Here is a 15,488-nt window from a genome sequence, read left to right as displayed (position 1 = left end):
TTGTATTAACTGACCCTGTATATAGTATGGTATTAACTTATCCTGTATATAGTATGGTATTAACTGACCCTGTATATAGTATGGTATTAACTGTATATAGTATGGTATTAACTGATCCTGTATATAATATAGTATTAACTGATCCTGTATATAGTATGGTATTAACTGATCCTGTATATAGTATGGTATTAACTGACCCTCTATATAGTATGGTATTAACTGTATATAGTATGGTATTAACTGATCCTGTATATAGTATGGTATTAACTGACCCTGTATATAGTATGGTATTAACTGATCCTGTATATAGTATGGTATTAACTGACCCTGTATATAGTATGGTATTAACTGACCCTGTATATAGTATGGTATTAACTGACCCTGTATATAGTATGGTATTAACTGGTCCTGTATATAGTATGGTATTAACTGTATATAGTATGGTATTAACTGACCCTGTATATAGTATGGTATTAACTGACCCTTTATATAGTATGGTATTAACCTGTATATAGTATGGTATTAACTGATCCTGTATATAGTATGGTATTAACTGACCCTGTATATAGTATGGTATTAACTGTATATAGTATGGTATTAACTGACCCTGTATATAGTATGGTATTAACTGACCCTGTATATAGTATGGTATTAACTGATCCTGTATATAGTATGGTATTAACTGACCCTGTATATAGTATGGTATTAACTGACCCTGTATATAGTATGGTATTAACCTGTATATAGTATGGTATTAACTGATCCTGTATATCGTATGGTATTAACTGACCCTGTATATAGTATGGTATTAACTGGTCCTGTATATAGTATGGTATTAACTGTATATAGTATGGTATTAACTGACCCTGTATATAGTATGGTATTAACTTACCCTGTATATAGTATGGTATTAACCTGTATATAGTATGGTATTAACTGATCCTGTATGTAGTATGGTATTAACTGACCCTGTATATAGTATGGTATTAACTGACCCTGTATATAGTATGGTATTAACTGTATATAGTATGGTATTAACTGACCCTGTATATAGTATGGTATTAACTGTATATAGTATGGTATTAACCGATCCTGTATATAGTATGGTATTAACTGACCCTGTATATAGTATGGTATTAACTGACCCTGTATATAGTATGGTATTAACTGACCCTGTATATAGTATGGTATTAACTGACCCTGTATATAGTATGGTATTAACTGACCCTGTATATAGTATGGTATTAACTGACCCTGTATATAGTATGGTATAAACTGACCCTGTATATAATATGGTATTAACTAACGCTGTATATAGTATGGTATTAACTGTATATAGTATGGTATTAACTGACCCTGTATATAGTATGGTATTAACTGATCCTGTATATAGTATGGTATTAACTGACCCTGTATATAGTATGGTATTAACTGACCCTGTATATAGTATGGTATTAACTGACCCTGTATATAGTATGGTATTAACTGACCCTGTATATAATATGGTATTAACTGACCCTGTATATAGTATGGTATTAACTGTATATAGTATGGTATTAACTGACCCTGTATATAGTATGGTATTAACTGACCCTGTATATAGTATAGTATTAACTGATCCTGTATATAGTATGGTATTAACTGATCCTGTATATAGTATGGTATTAACTGACCCTGTATATAGTATGGTATTAACCTGTATATAGTATGGTATTAACTGATCCTGTATATAGTATGGTATTAACTGACCCTGTATATAGTATGGTATTAACTGACCCTGTATATAGTATGGTATTAACTGTATATAGTATGGTATTAACTGACCCTGTATATAGTATGGTATTAACTGTATATAGTATGGTATTAACTGACCCTGTATATAGTATGGTATTAACCTGTATATAGTATGGTATTAACTGATCCTGTATATAGTATGGTATTAACTGACCCTGTATATAGTATGGTATTAACTGACCCTGTATATAGTATGGTATTAACTGATCCTGTATATAGTATGGTATTAACTGACCCTGTATATAGTATGGTATTAACTGACCCTGTATATAGTATGGTATTAACTGACCCTGTATATAATATGGTATTAACTGACCCTGTATATAGTATGGTATTAACTGTATATAGTATGGTATTAACTGACCCTGTATATAGTATGGTATTAACTGATCCTGTATATAGTATGGTATTAACTGACCCTGTATATAGTATGGTATTAACTGACCCTGTATATAGTATGGTATTAACTGACCCTGTATATAGTATGGTATTAACTGACCCTGTATATAATATGGTATTAACTGACCCTGTATATAGTATGGTATTAACTGTATATAGTATGGTATTAACTGACTCTGTATATAGTATGGTATTAACTGACCCTGTATATAGTATAGTATTAACTGATCCTGTATATAGTATGGTATTAACTGATCCTGTATATAGTATGGTATTAACTGACCCTGTATATAGTATGGTATTAACTGTATATAGTATGGTATTAACTGTATATAGTATGGTATTAACTGTATATAGTATGGTATTAACTGTATATAGTATGGTATTAACTGTATATAGTTAAAGACCCTTTCCGAACGCGAGGACAGCTAGACCAGTTCCGTATAGACCCAGTCAGATCCAGACCCAGTCCGATCTGAGTGGGGGAAGCAGCAGAAAGGTTCTTTATTTAGCTAGTTTATTAAACGGAGCTGATAAACACGAGAGGAGGGAGAGAGGTGCCACTCTAGCAGGCGGGAGAGGGGCTATACTGTGAGTGAGTGACACTGGGAGCAACCATCTAAGCCAACTCACACTATAATGCACTAATAACTTCCATACTTAGGTTTTTTTTATCGTCAAATATGATTATGTAGTACCTGTCTTGACTGCGTCAAACTGGGAGACGCTAACATTAGCTAGCTAGGCTAATTGAAGCTGCAGTGCATTCGCTTTTGTCACGGTTGTCGTTGGTTAAGGAGGACCAAAATGCCGCAGGTATGTGTAAGCTCATCTTGACTTTTAATAAATTCCAAAATGAACACCAAAATAACAAATAAAGAGAACGACCGATCAACAAACAGTCTGGCAAGGCACAAGGCTAAACACAGAACAATCTCCCACAAACACACAGACAAACACACCCAACTAATATAGGACTTCCAATAAAGGCAACACCACACAGCTGCCTTCAATTGGAAGTCCACCCCAATTAACCCTACATAGAAACAGACTACCTAGACTAAACATAGAATACATGAATCTCAAAACAGTGCCCAAAAACCCCCGGAATACTAAATCAAATGCCCTTACTACAAAAACACCACCCTGAACCACAAAACAAATACCCTCTGCCACGTCCTGACCAAACTACAATAACAATTAACCCTTATACTGGCCAGGACGTGACAGCTTTCTCATCCGACAGTTACAAACAACAAGTCCATTCAGAATTTTCAAGTAGCAGCCCTGTTGGCTCTTGGTCGTTGTAGTCTTTCCTTGTCCTTTAAATGTTAATTCTGTCATTTTAATTCCATCTTCCATTGATTAGATATCTCCTAACTTTTGACTGACCCACGAAGGCTCTATGATTGTAGCCTATTGCCGCTTTGTTGACTTCTGATTGGCTAACAACAACAAGCTACAAGCGCATTGCTCCGCTCTCATGAAAAGCAAGAGCAGCATCATCATTTCTCTCTCCCTTTAGTGCTGCAATCTCGTTCAGATCTGTCCGGGCTCATCCGGACAAGACATTTAATATTACACATACCAAGACCCGTGACATTCAGATCCGATCCAGGCACATGACATTATTTACAATTCTGAATCCGGACCCACTCAGGTCCCGGATCTGGTCTCGGGTACAGGTGAATCCTTGAAGACCTCTACCATGAATGCCAGCCGATTGGGGCATATTTGCCATTCTAGCTAATTCTGAGGAGTATCCATCCAGTAAGAAGTGAACGGGCCAATTCGATGATACTGAGCCGTTACATCATCGGGCAAAAGGGGGAGGGAGGAGTAGCTGCGCCCTTCTCAAATGGAACAGTAATCTGTGCCGCTCGGTCAATTTACTACATTTTTTTTTATATACAATTTTTTAAAATTGGTAACATGCATTGGTCAAAAACTGAAGTCACATTATGAAAACTCTTCACACATTCAGCAAAACAGAAGTGTATGTGGACCAAACTGTGAATCATTTTTCATGGCTTTCACACAAAATGCATTCAATGACCACATTCTCCGAAATCCATGAACTCTTTTCTCATTCATTCTCCACCACCTGCAAAACTATATATTTGCAGCACATGTTTTCAAATGCTAACACACAGTTTCCAAAACTGTTGCAGTTTTTCCCAATTGTTTACACACTAAAATTGGAACTTGAAACACAATCCCCAAAACCTGAAATTCATGTACCAAATCCATAAACCCTAAAGTCTGCAAAATTGCAAGCACAATTCCTGCTTTACACTCAGTTTTCAATTCTATATCACACTTTTAGCAAAACACTACACACAGTTCTCTACATTAGGCACAACATTCACAATTAAAATCTCTTTAGTCCCTTTGGAAAGCAACACCAATCACAATGCCAAGCTCTATACACCAACTGGCAACACCCACTCCTCACAGGTGTAAACACCAGTTGCTGAATTGTTCACTTAGAAATCAGAGCTTTAAGCACGATAAAAGGACACAGATGAGCTCTCCTGTTTTGGAGGAAAATGGAAGTCAATGGTGAAGCAAGAGCTAGAGGTGAAGGAGTGAGAGGAAGAGGAGGAAGAGGAAGGACAGTTGTCTCAGATGAGATCAGGGCCACATTGGTTGACCACGTGCTCAACCATGGATTGAGTATGAGGGAGGCTGGGGAGAGAGTCCAGCCCAACCTGAGCTGCTACACGGTTTCATCTATCATCCGAACATTCAGAAATGAGAACCGGTAAGTTACCTACCATCTACACTATACTCTTTATGTATGTATACTGCAGTCCGACATATCAGTAGGCCTATGGTACTCAGTGATCGTTGGCCAATGTTACAGTAACGTCATTTATTCCTGCCTTTTTAAAATAGATTATTTTAGTTTACTGTAACCAATCATATTTGTGGATCTTCTGCAGAACTGAGGCCAGGCCGTGGTGGAAGACACCGGCTATTCACACCAGAACAGGAGACCGCTATTGTAAATATGGTGGTGGCATACAATACCATTAGACTACGAGAAATACAGAACCACATAACTGCAGACAACACCAATATTCAATAACATTCACCAGGTGTGCTTGTCTTCATTGGACAGTGTGTTACAGCGCAACCGATTCCGGATGAAACAGGGCGCCATTTGAGCGGAACTCAGAGGGTTAAAGAACAGCGCAATGAATATGTGAGAGTAAGTACTATACTGTGAATTTACTATCATATCAGCACTGTCTAGACACATTACAGTCCTGTAATCCAGTGTATTGTGTCTCACCATATTGACTGCTCTAGGTCTATGCCACATGTTGTCTGTGTCAGAGAGTCTTGGAGCTGGATGCCGCTGCAATTCAACACATTTATATTTACATTGAGGCTGGCTTCAACCTAGTGAAAAGAAGAGGACTGGGACGGAATGTCCCTGGACAACGTGGAGGGAATATCACCATGTGTGCAGCAGTTAGCCAGCAAGGCGTCCTCCATCACCATGCCAAACTTGGTCCCTACAACACCGCTCTTCTCATCACATTCCTAGACACACTTTATTTAACCAGGTAGGCTAGTTGAGAACATGTTCTCATTTACAACTGCGACCTGGCCAAGATAAAGCAAAGTAGTGCGACAAAAACAACAACACAGAGTTACACATGGAATAAACAAAAGTACAGTCAATAACACAAGAGAAATATCTGTATACAGTGTGTGCAAATGAAGTAAGAAGGTAAAGCAATAAATAGTCCATAGTGTCGAAGTAATAACAACTTAGCAATTTACACTAGAGTGATATACAGTTGAAGTCGGAAGTTTACATACACTTAGGTTGGAGTCATTAAAACCCGTTTTTCAACCACTCCACAAATATCTTCTTAACAAACTATAGTTTTGGCAAGTCGGTTAGGACATCTACTTTGTGCATGACACAAGTAATTTTTCCAACAATTGTTTACAGACAGATTATTTCACTTATAATTCACTGTATCAAAATTCCAGTGGGTCAGAAGTTTACATACACTAAGTTGACTGCCTTTAACCAGCTTGGAAAATTCCAGAAAATGATGTCATGGCATTAGAAGCTTCTGACAGGCTAATTGACATCATATGAGTCAATTGGAGGTGTACCTGTGGATGTATTTCAAGGCCTACCTTCAAACTCGGTGCCTCTTTGCTTGACATCATGGGAAAATCAAAAGAAATCAGCCAAGACCTCAGAAAAACAATTGTAGACATCCACAAGTCTGGTTCATCCTTGGGAGCAATTTCCAAACGCCTGAAGGTACCACGTTCATCTGTACAAACAATAGTACACAAGTATAAACACCATGGGACCACGCAGCCGTCATACCGCTCAGGAAGGAGACGCGTTCTGTCTCCTAGAGATGAACGTACTTTGGTGCAAAAAGTGCAAATCAATCAAATAACAACAGCAAAGGACCTTGTGAAGATGCTGGAGGAAACAGGTACAAACGTATCTATATCCACAGTAAAACGAGTCCTATATCAACATAACCTGAAAAGCCGCTCAGCAAGGAAGAAGCCACTGTACCAAAACCGCCATAAAAAAAGCCAGACTACGGTTTGCAACTGCACATGGGAACAAAGATCGTACTTTTTGGAGAAATGTCCTCTAGTCTGATGAAACAAAAATATAACAGTTTGGCCATAATGACCATTGTTATGTTTGGAGGAAAAAGGGGGAGGCTTGCAAGCCGAAGAACACCATCCCAACCGTGAAGCACGGGGGTGGCAGCATCATGTTGTGGGGGTGCTTTGCTGCAGGAGGGACTGGTGCACTTCACAAAATAGATGACATCATGAGGTAGGAAAATGATGTGGATATATTGAAGCAACATCTCAAGACATCAGTCAGGAAGTTAAAGCTTGGTCACAAATGGGTCTCTTCCAAATGGACAATGACACAAAGCATACTTCCAAAGTTGTGGCAAAATGGCTTAAGGACAACAAGGTCAAGGTATTGGAGTCGGCATCACAAAGCCCCGACTTCAATCCTATTGAAAATTTGTGGGCAGAACTGAAAAAGGATGTGCGAGCAAGGAGACCTACAAACCTGACTCAGTTACACCAGCTCTGTCAGGAGGAATGGGCCAAAATTCACCCAACTTATTGTGGGAAGCTTGTGGAAGGCTACTTGACACGTTTGACCCAGGTTAAACAATTTAAAGGCAATGCTACCAAATACTAATTGAGTGTATGTAAACTTCTGACCCACTGGGAATGTGATGAAAGAAATAAAAGCTGAAATAAATAATTCTCTCTACTATTATTCTGACATTTCACATTCCTAAAATAAAGTGGTGATCCTAACTGACTTAAGACAGGGAATTTTTACTTGGATTTAATGTCAGGAATTGTGAAAAACTGAGTTTAAATGTATTTGGCTAAGGTGTATGTAAACTTCCGACTTCAACTGTATGTGCAGATGAGGATGTGCAAGTAGAAATACTGGTGTGCAACAGAGCAGAAAAACAAAAACAAATATTGGATGAGGTAGGTAGTTGGTTGGATGGGCTATTTACAGATGGGCTGTGTACAGCTGCAGCGATCGGTAAGCTGCTCTGACAGCTGACGCTTAGTGAGGGAGTTTTAAGTCTCCAACTTCAGAGATTTTTGCAATTCGTTCCAGTCGTTGGCAGCAGAGAACTGGAAGGTTAGGCGGCCAAATGAGGTGCTGGCTTTGGGGATGACCAGTGAAATATACCTGCTGGAGCGTGTGCTATGGTGTTGCTATGGTGACCAGTGAACTGAGTTAAGGCGGAGCTTTACTTAGCAAGGGATTATAGATGACCTGGAGCCAGTGGGTTTGGTGACGAATATGTAGCGAGGACCAGCCAACGAGAGCATACAGATCGCAGTGGTGGGTAGTATATGGGGCTCTGGTGACTAAACAGAAGAGAAGTGTGCACGATCTCGCCCATACGCACGCACAGTCCAGTGCGAGTTATTCCAGCCCCTCGCAGATGCCGTGCTAGAGTGGGCATCCAGCCTGGTAGGAGGATGCCTGCGCAGCACGTCTGGTCACCGGTGCGCCTCCTAGGCCCAGGTTACCCTACGCCCGCTCTACGCACGGCAACCATCAGGCCCCTGCACAGCCCAGTTCACCCTGTACCAGCACTCTGCACGTACAGGGCTACTAGTTCCATCCAGCCAGGACGGGTTGTGCAGGAGGTGCGATCAAGACTGCCTGTGTGCCTCCATGGCCCAGTATTTCCAGTTCCTGCCTCTCGTGCTGACCCGGAAGTGCGAACCCCTAGTCTGGCATGTCCAGTACCAGCACCACGCATCAAGCTTCCAGAGAGTCAGCCTAGTCCTACTCAGCCTGTTCCCGCTCCTCGCACTAGCCATGAGGTGCGTGTTCCCAAACTGGCACTTCCAGTACCAGCACCACGCATCAGGCTTCCAGTGCGTAATACCAGTTCCACTCGGCCGGTTCCTGCTTCCCGCACTAGCCCTGAGGTGCGTGTCCCCAGGCTGGTACCTCCACTACCAGTCCCACGTGTTAAGCCCGGAACCGAGTGAGACGGCCCACTGTGCAGAACCGAGTGAGTCTGCCTGCAGTCCGGAACCGAGTGTGTTTGCCTGCGCTCCGGAACCGAGTGAGTCTGCCTGCGGCCCGGAACCGAGTGAGTCTGCCTGCGGTCCGGAACCGAGTGAGTCTGCCTGCGGTCCGGAACCGAGTGAGTCTGCCTGCGGTCCGGAACCGAGTGAGTCTGCCTACAGTCTGGAGGGCAGTAGACCAGAACCTGAGCCACCTCCAGTATTGGTGGGTTGGGGAGGGGGGGGGGTGTTGCACGGCTGCCACCCTCCCTTCCCTCCCTTTAGTTTAGGGGAATTATGTTTGTTCTGGGTTTTTTTTTTTTTTTTGAGGTGCATCCGGGGTCTGCACCTTTTGGGGGGGGTACTGTCACATCCTGACCAGTAGAGGGACTATTTGTATTGTAGTTTGGTCAGGACGTGACAGAAGGGTATTTGTTTCATATGGTTCGGGTTGTGTGTGTAGTATTAAAGGGGTGTTTGGTTTATGTATTCCAGGGTTTTAGTGTATGTTCTGGTTTTGGTTTTCTATGGTTTTCTGGTTTGTCTATTTCTTTGTTGTCTGTGTGGCTCCCGATCAGGAACAGCTGTACGTCGTTGTTCCTGATTGGGAGTCATATATTAGGAGCTTGTTTTCACCTGGGGTTTTTGTGGGTAGTTGTATTTTGCACTGCTGCGTATAGCCTGTAAATCTGTCGTCTGCCGTGCTTTGTTTTGTTGTTTTTTCGTTTTCTCTTTATTTAATAAATATAAAGATGAGCATCCACATTCCTGCTGCGTTTTGGTCATCAATACACAACGACACCCGTGACAATATCGTGTAGGACCTTGAGTGTGGCTGAGGTGCAACCATGACCAGCTCGGAAACCGGAGCATAGCATAGCGGAGAAGGTACGGTGGGATTCGAAATGGTCGGTAATCTGTTTGTTAACTTGGCTTTCGAAGACCTTAGAAAGGCAGGGTAGGATAGATATAGGTCTGTAGCAGTTTGGGTCTAGAGTGTCTCCCTCTGACCGCGGCAGCTTTCCAATCTATGGGAATCTCAGACGATACAAAAGAGAGGTTGAACAGGATAGTAATAGCGGTTGCAACAATTTTGGCAGATCATTTTAGAAAGAGAGGGTCCAGATTGTCTAGCTGATTTATAGGGGGTCCAGATTTTGCAGCTCTTTCTGAACATCAGCTATCTGGATTTGGGAGAAGGAGAAATGGGGAAGGCTTGGGCGAGTTTCTGTGGGGGGTGGAGGGCTGTTGATCGGGGTAGGGGTAGCCAGGTGGAAAGCATGGCCAGCCGTAGAAAAATGATTATTGAAATTATCAATTATAATGGATTTGTCGGTGGTGACAGTGTTTCCAAGACTCAGTGCAGTGGGCAGCTGGGAGGAGGTGCTCTTATTCTCCATGGACTTTAGTGTCCCAGACTTTTTTTTCAGTTTGTGCTACAGCTAGCCTTAGCTTTCCTAACTGCATGTGTATATTTGTTCCTAACTTCCCTGAGAAGTTGCATATCACGGGGGCTATTCGATGCTAATGCAGAACGCCACAGGATGTTTTTGTGCTGGTCAAGGGCAGTCAGGTATGGAGAGAACCAAGGGCTATATCTATTCCTGGTTCTAAAATTTTTGAATGGAGCATGCTTATTTAAGATGGTGAGCTAATTACGAGCGTTTAACAGTGAGGTGTGGTTATTTGACCGCAGACCCATTACGGATGCAGGCAATGAGGCAGTGATCGCTGAGATCTTGGTTGAAAACAGCAGAGGTGTATTTGGAGGGCAAGTTGGTTAGGATGATATTTATGAGGGTGCCCGTGTTTACGGATTTGGGGTTGTACCTGGTAGGTTCATTGATAATTTGTGTGAGATTGAGGGCATCAAGCTTAGATTGTAGGATGGTGGGGGTGTTAAGCATGTTCCAGGTTAGGTCACCAAGCAGCACGAGCTCTGAAGATGGATGGGGGGCAATCAATTCACATATGGTGTCAAGAGCACAGCTGGGGGCAGAGGGTGGTCTATAGCAAGCGGCAACGGTGAGAGACTTGTTTCTGAAAAGGTGGATATTTAAAAGTAGAAGCTGAAATTGTTTGGGTACAGACCTGGATAGTAAGACAGAACTCTGCAGGCTCTCTCTGCAGTAGATTGGAACACAGCCCCCTTTGGCAGTTCTATCTTGTTGGAAAATGTTATAGTTAGGGATGGAAATGTCAGGGTTTTTGGTGGTCTTCCTAAGCCAGGATTCAGACATGGCCAGGACATCCAGGTTGGCAGAGTGTGCTAAAGCAGGGAATAAAACAAACTTAGGGAGGAGGCTTCTAATGTTAACATGCATGAAACCAAGGCTTTTACGGTTACAGAAGTCAACAAATGAGCGCCTGGGGAATAGGAGTGGAGCTAGGCACTGCAGGGCCTGGATTAACCTCTACATCACCAGAGGAGGAGTAGGGTAAGGGTACAGCTAAAGTCTATCAGGACTGGTCGTTTGGTGCGTTCAGAACAGAGAGTAAAAGGAGCAGGTTTCTGGGCACGATAGCATAGATTCAAGGCATAGTGTACAGACAAAGGTATGGTAGGATGTGAGTACATTGGAGGTAAACCTAGGCATTGAGTAATGATGAGAGAGAGATAGTCTCTAGAGACGTTTAAACCAGGTGATGTCATCGCATATGTAGGAGGTTGAACAACATGGTTGGTTAAGGCTTATTGAGCAGGGCTAGAGGCTCTACAGTGAAATAAGACAGTAATCACTAACCAGGACAGTAATGGACAAGGCATATTGATATTAGGGAGAGGCATGCGTAGGGGTCCAGTGAGTGGGTGGGCTGGCTGGAGACACACGGCGATTCAGACAGCTAGCAGGCCGGGGCTAGCAAGCTAGCAGAAGGGCCTTAGAGGGACGTCTCGACGGAGGAAAGTCTGTTTTAGCCTCCTCGTGCGGTGACGTCAATAGACCAGTCGTGATGGATTAGTAGGGTTCCGAGTAGCAGAGGGGTCCAAGTCCAATTGGCAAAATAGGTATAGCGGCCGAAGAAATTGGGTTAAGAAATTTAAATATGGGTCGGTAGTCATTTAGGCAGGTCACCTTAGTGGCACTATGATGGTCTGCTTAAAACATGTTGGTATTACGGACTTGGACAGATTGCACTTAGGACATTGAACTCGTCATTACATGTTGTTGGCAAGCATGTGAATGGTTTGTGTCTGGAGTGTATGGTCGATGAAACGATGGAGCGTGTGTTGTTATATTGTTGTAAGTATGTTGAAGAGAGGGAAAGATTGAAGTGTAGGGTCATTGAGGTTGGACGGGGTTGGACGGGGGTTGGAAGGGATTTGGGGGTTGGGGGAGGGTCTATTAGAAGTTAGTAGGGCTCTTTTTTATTTTCTCAGAAGTACTGAGTTAGGTAGGAGGATTTAGACATGTTGTAAACAAGCTCCCTCACGACGCCAGGACAGCGGAGTCAATCACCACCTTCCGGAGTCACCTGAAACCCCACCTCTTTAAGGAATACCTGGGATAGGATAAAGTAATCCTTCTAACCCCCCCTTAAAAGATTTAGATGCACTATTGTAAAGTGGTTGTTCCACTGGATATTATAAGGTGAATGCACCAATTTGTAAGTCGCTCTGGATAAGAGCGTCTGCTAAATGACTTAAATGTAAATGTAAATGTAAATGTAAACCGTGAATGACCACACTCCAGCACAATAGGTGACGGCATGCACCTCAACATTGGTTTGCGGGCCGCCATTATATCATAGAAGACCATGAGACATCCCGAAAATCGGTCTTCTCACAAAATCGTCTGTAGCATCCAAACAGTTTGGCCTCTAAACTATTATGACCCTCTATGGAAAGATGAGACTCTCACGAACAGGTGCATGGTGTTCTCTGTTTTGCTCTCCAACCCCAACAAGCGTCTCGGTTCAGCCGATCTGCCAACTTCTGTCTGTAGCGTCCAAACACTTCGGGCTTCACACTAATATGACCCCTGTGTGGAAAGACTCACAAACACATACATGTCAGAACGGAAGTATATATGGAGACGGTTTAGTGCAAAAAATAAGGGGTTAAATACATATAAAAAAATTACAAAATCCTGATCTTTCTTACAATGCATTCGGAAAGTGTTCAGACCCCTTGACTTTTTCCACATTTTGTTAAGTTCTCAAAGATTATGGATATACTGACAGGATACATATTTCTCCACCCTAACAATGGAAGTCCAGCTCCTGCCTATCCTTTCTTTAGATTGGTGGATACATCTCATTATTGTAATCCTTTTTGAATATTCAATGAGGTTTGTTGACGTCAAGCGCCTGTATTCAATGGAGATGCTATTCTGCTAGCCTCATTCCATCTCCAGACAATTCCAATATAAAGTGTTTTTTCTCAGTTGCCAGGATGTCACATGTCCTTCTTATATCAGTACACTCGTAACAACTTAAGCATTACGAAACTTATGTTCGATCAAATAAACCTCACGTAGAAAATAAGACATACATGCTCCTGGCTATCTGTAAATAAATAAAAACAAGAAAATTGTGCCATCTGGTTTAATATAAGGAATTTTAAATGATTTATACTTTTAATATATTTTAGCAATTCCATTTTCTTTTGATACTTAAGTACATTTAAAACCAAATCATTTTACACTTTTTTACTTAAGGAGTATTTTATTTGGTGAATTTCACTTTTACTTGAGTCATGTTCTATTACAGTATCTTTACTTTTACTGAAGTACACTGCCAATGACTGGAACGAATTGCAAAAATCGCTGAAGTTGGAGACTTATATCTCCCTCACTAACTTTAAGCATCAGCTATCTGAGCAGTTTACCGATCGCTGCAAGGTACACAGCCCATCTGTAAATAGCCCATCCAACTACTTACCTCATCCCCATATTGTTTTTATTTACTTTTTTGCTCTTTTGCACACCAGTATTTCTACTTGCACATCATCATCTGCACATCTATCACTCCAGTGTTAATTTGCTAAATTGTAATTACTTCGCTACTATGGCCTATTTATTGTCTTACCTCCTTACTCCATTTGCACACACTGTATATATACTTTTCAATTGTATTATTGACTGTATGTTTGTTTATGTGTAACTCTGTGTTTTTTTTTGTCGCACTGCTTTGCTTTATCTTGGCCAGGTCGCAGTTGTAAATGAGAACTTGTTCTCAGCTAGCCTACCTGGTTAAATAAAGGTGAAATTAAATAAATAAAAAAATTACAATTGAGTACTTTTCCCTCCACTGAGTGATGCCGCGTTCAAAACAACTGGGAACTGTGAAATCTCCGACTTCAGTGCGTTCAAAACAATAGGGAACTCGGAAAAAAAGCGACATCCGACTGGGGAAAAAATCGATTTGAACGGTCGGTCATCCAACTCGGATTTCCATGTCGGGAACTCGGGTCTCTTTCTAGAGCTCCAACTTCCCGACCTGAACATCACTGACGTCATGATTTGACCTTGTATTTTTCCGTTGTTCCCAGTGGTTGTGAAAGCGGCAGAGCAGAGCAGGGTAAATAAAACACACCACAGAAATCATCTGCTGATGAGACCAGGAAGTTTGCCATTTACAACTACTACCGCGCACGCGTTGTCTGCAGGGGAGAAGCTAGTTGATCTGTCGCCACCACACAAGGCTACAACTAGCCTAGCATGGTAGACTTTGAAAAACATATAGCTATACATCTTACGTATCTAGAATGTTTCAAACGCAGTTTTACATTGTTTAGCAAAATAACTGATGGTGAAATGAATGGCTGAGATACGATTCGTTGCATTTAGTGGAAGCATGGAAATGAAAGGTTCGTAGTCAAAACATTGTATTTTTTTCCATTTCCCCCTAGCTAGCTAACCTTTTTCCATTAGAATAAGCATTTCGTTGGACCCTAACCCTAAAACATTATCGAACAAGTCTTGTAGTTCAGTTACCAATCATTGTGTTTGTAATTGAGCATCTGTAACTAGTGTACCAATGGTAGTTGGTAACACCAGTGTTTTTCAAGGAGAATATGCTGAAGCGCCTTTGTTTCCAAGCTTGATATTGACCAATTAGATTAGCAACAGTGATTTTATAAGCTACTGTTAGCTAGCCAGGCCTGGTCAAGCATAACAGTGTACGCTAACGCTAGCTAACTATACTTCCCAGCTAGCCATTAGTTGTGCCACTATGTTATTGTTAACGTTAAGTTAGTCAACCAGTTATTTAGTTGGAGTTTTGATAGCTATCTCGCAGAGGAATCAACTATTTAGACGTTAGCTAGCGTGACGCTATGCTACAGTACATAGTCATAATACAGTTTCGCCAGTTTACCAAACATTTAGCAAGCTAGCTAGTCCTAACTACTTAGAGGGCAGTCTAGCTAGCTATTTTCAATCTTGCTGATTTTTAACGTTAGCTTCAAAACAGCTAACGTTAGCTAGCCAACACAAACAACCTCAGCACCGATTCTGGGCCAAATAAAGATGACATCTTCTGGCTGCATATTGTCAAATTAACCGTAGGCGGACAGCAAATACGTTTGTCCTAAAACAAAAGGATAAACTAGCCGGCTATATTGCTAGCTGACATGTCAGAAATGATAAGAGACCGGTCCTTAGCTGGCTAGCTATGCGCGACTAACTAACTCGGAGATGACTAGCTAACTAGCTAGTTTTGTTTGAAAGATGTGGCACTTATAAAGCAAACTAATTCTCACATTTCACCAACTGACATTC

At 41.6% G+C, this 15,488-nt stretch overlaps 1 protein-coding gene across 2 annotated transcripts in view; it reads left to right on the top strand.

Annotated features, from left to right (window-relative positions):
• Nucleotides 1-14,313: 14,313 nt before the first annotated feature.
• Nucleotides 14,314-15,488, top strand: part of LOC106591786 (speckle-type POZ protein-like A) — a 39,722-nt gene continuing 38,547 nt past the window's right edge. For both annotated transcript variants that reach the window (XM_045707360.2, XM_045707361.2), the window contains exon 1: nucleotides 14,314-14,575. The gene's annotated coding sequence lies outside the window, so the exon portion shown is untranslated. The remainder of the gene's footprint in view (nucleotides 14,576-15,488) is intronic.

This window comes from Salmo salar, chromosome 25 (assembly GCF_965601325.2).
Source record: "Salmo salar chromosome 25, fSalSal1, whole genome shotgun sequence".
NCBI classification, from domain to species: Eukaryota; Metazoa; Chordata; class Actinopteri; order Salmoniformes; family Salmonidae; genus Salmo; species Salmo salar.
Note: the sequence above shows the minus strand (reverse complement) of the source record. Positions and strands in the feature narration are given on the sequence as shown.